Source organism: Panthera uncia, assembly GCF_023721935.1.
Source record: "Panthera uncia isolate 11264 chromosome B3 unlocalized genomic scaffold, Puncia_PCG_1.0 HiC_scaffold_1, whole genome shotgun sequence".
NCBI lineage: Eukaryota > Metazoa > Chordata > Mammalia > Carnivora > Felidae > Panthera > Panthera uncia.
In genome coordinates this window covers 70,144,749-70,150,509 of record NW_026057582.1, presented here as the reverse complement: position 1 = coordinate 70,150,509, position 5,761 = coordinate 70,144,749, and the positions used below count along the sequence as shown (strand labels likewise).

The 5,761-nt window shown below is 46.5% G+C and overlaps 1 pseudogene; it reads right to left on the bottom strand.

Moving 5' to 3' along the window:
- Window positions 1–5,056: 5,056 nt before the first annotated feature.
- On the bottom strand, window positions 5,057–5,439 carry LOC125910329 (ubiquitin-like; annotated as a pseudogene).
- Window positions 5,440–5,761: the final 322 nt, after the last annotated feature.

The following is a 5,761-nucleotide window of genomic DNA, read 5'->3' as shown; positions in this document are numbered from 1 at the left end:
GTACAGGCTCTCGGCGAGCCATCCAGCTCCTCGAAACTTGGTTTTCTTTAACAACGACCATAAATCATTTCCTTCTCGAGCTATGAGTAGTTTTGTCTTGTTACACTTGAGGATTTTTATGGAGCATCTTCTCCAACACATGCACACACGCTTGGGGAGACACCGCTCTCTGCCCTGGGCCTGGTCAGGGTGCAATACATGCGAGACCTGAACAAGCATGAGGGCTGTGGAATGCACAGCTCAGAGGAGGTGAGCTGAGAGGCAGCATCTTATGGAGATGAATTACAAGGCAAGGGAGACCACCCGATGGATTTGTCAGTATGGCGGGGATAGACAGAGGAGGGAAAGCCAGATCACATGTGAGATGGGATTGCACAGAAAATGGGAGGAATTGTCTGAACCCAATAGGGGTTTTCATCAGGTGCCTACAGGCACTTCAGATGAAGGCAGGATGGTTGCCTCTAAAGCTGCTGACCCAGTGTGGACACTCATTATGTAGCTTCTGGGGTTCTGAGTTTTTCCTTTTTCCTTTGTGTGGCCATGTCCCCTTGCTTTCCAGCTTCATGACTGATTTCCCTCCATTTCCTCCTTGTGGTGCTATGGAAAATGGTTCACTTGAAATCATTTTAATATTTTTCTTTTCCTGTGAAAGAGCTCCTGCTGCTTTGTCCTGACCAGCTGTTTTAAGAACTCAAACCACCCTCACTCTACATGGGCCACAGCTCATGAAAGTCTGCCCTCTGGTTTCCCTGCTTCAACCACAGCCTTCACCCAGAGTCTCTTGCCCTGATCTATTTCACACCCACTCAGGGCTTCTGATGTTGTTACCATTTCCCGTTTCTGACCATGTTTCTCCCCTCAGACCTCAGTACTATCTCTCTAGCTACAAACTTGGTCTTGTTCCTTGACCATGATTTAGTTTCTCTTGACTGTCACTGCCTCCAGCAGTAGATAGCCAACCTGGTCAGCCCAGCTCCAGAGAGTGTCCACTGACGAAGCTCCTGTGGTCTCTGTACCAGGGAGTGTTCTGGAGTCTTCTGAGTGGACTCTCTCCTGCTGAGGAGTTCTTCTCCCTCTCACATTAGTAGGAGTGAAGAGAGGGACTCTTCAAACAGAGGGACCAGCTAGAGCATCTACCGTTCTCATCATGGTGGCTGTTTGCCCCCGGCAGAGAGACAGACAGCACACCCTCTCTGTAGGGTACTAGAATGGACTCTGACTTCTCTACCTTTGTGTTGTCAAATAGAATTACTGCTCTTTATGGTTTTCCCTGCTGGCTTCCTTAATGGACTTCCAGAAAACTAGTCAGTCGTAGGGGACAATTCCCCTGCATCTCTGCTCAGATGAAAAAGTTAGCTTTTAAAATGTTTCTTCATAATGTCGCTCATTCCTTTCTCTGTTACACAGGGGCAATTTAAGGGGACACATTTCAGCAAATTACTACAATTATCTTCAGCCTGCTGGTACATGTCAGTGGGCCCTACTGTCTTCTAACAGCAGCCAATGCAAAGAATCTGAATGATCTTGGAAATGTGTAGATCATCCACAATCCTTATTTTCCCTTTAACTTTAGGAGTTTTTTCAACTCATTTCCCGACTTAATGGTGAACCAGAAACAAAAAGGAAGTAATTAAATTTTATTTCACTTCTCTTCTCATTCATAATTGTAGAGAGCAAGAGAGACAAGAAAGATGTGTGAATTTACTCAAGAGAATTCTTTGTGCATCTCCTACGTGCTACACACAAGGCTAAGAAGCAGCTTCACAGAGATGAGAGAACAATGTCTGCTTTCTAAGAGTTCAGGGCCCAGTGGGGGATGGGGACCTACGTAAAATAAAATCCAACCTCAGTATTGGCAGAAGAGCATTTTCAGTGTTGTGAGGACATTTAACACTATGTGAGGGAGAAGAGGCTCAGGGAAAGCTTGTGAGAGGTGACGCCCGTGCTGAGTCATTCGAGGATTAGAAGTGGCTGGCCGGAGGGGTATCTGGGGGACTCAGTCGGTTAACGTCTGACTTTTGATTTTGCCTCGGGTCACGATCTCACGGTTGGTGAGTTTGAGCCCTGCATCGGGCTCCTCGCTACCTGTGCAGAGCCTCCTTGGGTTTCTCTTTCCCCCTCGCCTGCTTGTGCTCTCTCTCGCTCTCTCTCAAAATAAATAAATAAACTTAAAAAAAAAAAAAAAAGAGAGAAGTGGCTGACCAGATGTAGGAGGACACTGATTTCAGATGCAGGGAACAGGAACTGACAAAAGAGGTGAGAAAGCCTGGGAGGCCTAGGCTGGGCTTGCAGGACATGGGGCATGTCTGGGGCATGGGGAATGTGGAGGTGTCCAAGAGAAGGGACTGGTGGAAAGGAGAGAGTCTGGGTTGGATCATGGGGGCCTCATGTGCCTTCCTACAGAATCGGAGCTGAGGCTACAGGACTGGAAAGCCACAGGCGAATTTAAGCAGGAGAAGGACATTATGCTATGTGCTTTTGAAGAGCGTTCGGCTCCCGTGTGGCTGATGGCTTAGAATGGGGCAAGTATAGAGGCAGGAAGACGATAATGAAATTCATGCTGGGAAGAGTTGTAAGGTTCTGAGTCAAGGCAGAGGCAATGAAAATCGAAAGAAAAGATTTGAGGGACATTAGGGGAGTACAATTGACAGAATTTGGTCCCATTTTGACAGAGATGGAGAAATACAGTATAATTCCCAGACTTATCTTTTTTCTGCTTAAGTAACCAGATGGACTTCATAATAATAAAGGGATTGTACTGTAAAAATAGCTGACATTTATTGAGCACTTTCTATGTGCTAAGTAGTTTAAGTATATTGCCTCACTTTATCTTTAAAATAACACTGTGGAGCAGATCCTATTAAGCACATTTCACAAATAGGAAAATGGAGGCATGGAAAAGGCCAGCATCTTCCCCAGGATCATGTATTATGTGCCCAAACCGGGATTTGAATACAGGTGTGGACACCTCCAGAATCTGACGTTTCAGCACTATCCTATTTTGTCCACCGGGGGGGATTCAGTTCGGGGGAGAGATGATGAGTCCTGTTTTGAACATGCAGGTGGATTTCTAGCAGGTGGTTGTGATATGGCTTCGAAGGTCCAGTGAGTGATCTGATCTGGAGCCAGATACTTAGGGAAGGAGCCAGAGAGACAACCAGGAGTCCACTGAATTGTTCAAAATGTGACCTACTGTGCTCCTGAGCTCGTTTCTTATCTTTTGTTACTCCACAAGAGAAGGAAGGCATGCTCTTCTTCGGCAGGGTCAGGCCCAGCTGCCACAGCCCGCCCCTGAGCCTCAACCCCACTCATCACCATGCCTCTGTGACAGGAGTGGGTTAAGTTTGCTCCACTTTCTCTTTTCCTTATGATGATTCTTATCATGAGAACACATTAATCTTTTGCTATTTTCTGTTTTCATTACAATCTTTGTCACACAAGTGGAGCATCAGAATGTTAATGCCTCGTATCTTCTGTGAAGAATTGGTAGAATTCTCCATTGCTTTGACCTTTCCAATGTTCTGTGTTTCGATTGGGTCTGGAAGTTGATGATTAATGATAATTACAATAATTACACCAAGGGACTCGAAATATAAATTACCAAATGTTCAAAGGAAGCCACTTGAAACCTTTAATAGAATCTTGAACAATCTCTGTCCAAATGTTCCTACTTCCTCCATCAGACATCCCTCGGTGAGTAGGTTGGGAGAGATTCAGCCTAGGTTGTGGCCAGAAGAATAAAAGAGCTGTGATTTGTGAGCCATGTTTTAGTTATATGAAGGGGGAAAAAAGAAATCAATTTTTAAATCAATAGAATGGTCCTTCGCCCAAACAGCTTTGCTTAACAAAGAGTGAGCATTCCATAAAACAAGACTTCGCTTTCGATTCAGATCATTAACTACGATTCCCATTAGGCAGGAGGTGCCACGGGGAAAGGGGATATTTACTTGTCTCCTCTGCTCTGGTTTCTTGGCTTTAATTTTAGGGAGGTGTAGCCTTTCATACGGACAGTTAGGACTCTATGTGGCCTTTGCTCCTTGGCCCGCAGACGACAACCACACCTGGCACTGATATTAGTGTAATCATATTTTCTGTGAACTTTTGCCGTGGGCAAGATGCAGATTCCCCGATGCTTTAAAAACAGTAAGTATTAAAATGCACTGGAATGAGGGTTTCATCTTGAGACCGCTGGTTATTTTCTTCCTGCTGCAGTAAATTGTACCTTATGTTGTGATAACCAGTGCAGTATATAAAGTATCCCTATCCAGAAGGTTGAAGAAGTTGCCATCATGCTAGGCTTTCAAAGGGAAGGATTTAGGATGACCAGACATCTGAACACATCTGTGGATGGTCACTATGGAACATTTTTCCACAGGATGACAGAATGGAAAGAACAATCTCTTGCTACAGTTTTGACACACTCAAATACAGGCATCCTGTTGCCCTTTGACTCTGCCAGGTTATGTTATGGCATACACTATTTCTTTAAACAAATATTTTTTTCGTGTTTATTTATTTTTGAGAGAGAGACAGAGTGTGAGCAGGGGTAGGGCAGGGAGAGAGGGAGACACAGAATCCGAAGCAGGGTCCAGGCTCTGAGCTGTCAGCACAGAGCCCGATGCAGGGCTGGAACCCCCGAACTGTGAGATCATGACGTGAGTCAAACTCAGTTGCTTAAGTGACTGAGCCACCCAGGTGCCCTGGCATAAACTATTTCTAATTAGCATGATCCAGACTCTCAACATTTAGAAATCTATGCATTGAGGCTATAGTGGGAGAGGAAAAGAATGTCTAGAGAAGAATGATGGAAAGTCCTTACAGTGTCCTGCTCTAGTCATATCTAGGGCACCGTGGGTTTTCCCTGAGGCCAGGATTGACTGAAACTGTGTACTACGTGTGAGAGCTTTTGCACCAGGCGAGATGTGGATTTCCTGAGGTTCGTTGGTTGGTTGGTTGGTTGGTTTGCAATGAAAGGAAAACTTTATTGAGCCCCACGGGCCTTGGGGCTCAGGCCGGATGTCACCCTGCAGACAAAGGAAGGGCCGGTGGATGAGCCTTATGTAATCTTCTTCTTGGGGTGCAGGTTGTTGGTGTGGCTCTACGTCTTGTGGCACTTGACAGCGCAGGGTGCGGGCGAGCCTGACTCTTGCGGCAGACCATCGTGTCGCAGTTGTATTTCTGGACCCAGCTGGCAGAGGGAAGGCTCGGTGGTGCCACCCTGCGGGTGAAGCGCCAAGTGCAGGGTAGACTCTTTCTGGGTATTGTAGTCTGAGAGGGTGCAACCATCATCTAGCTGTGTGCCCACAGAAAGCAGACGTTGCTGGTCAGGCGGGATGGCCTCCTTGTCTTGGATTGTGGCTTTGACATTCTCACTGGTGTCATGGGCTCAGTTTCAAGGGTGATAGTCTCGCCCATCAGGGTCTCCGCAAAGATCTGCATCTCTGTGTCTGCTGCAGGGCTGCTGCCTCCAGCCTGCTCGACCACCTTTTTTGAAGAGAGTTTCGTTTTGTTTTTAATAACATAGTAAGAGGTACGCAGCCCAGGGTGGCTTTTCTGGCCAGGAGACAGCAACCTTCCCTCTTGATTTTGCTCTGGAACCCACAGGGCCTGAGGGCACCGTGCATATTCTCAGAGGTGTGGTGCGGTGTTGGCTCTGAGGATTCTCAAGTTCAGGTAGGCTGACCCTAGTTCAGATGGTCCTGGTACTTTGGGGTATGGTTCCTTTCCCCAAAAGATCCTAGATCCTGTTGGATCCTAGGGG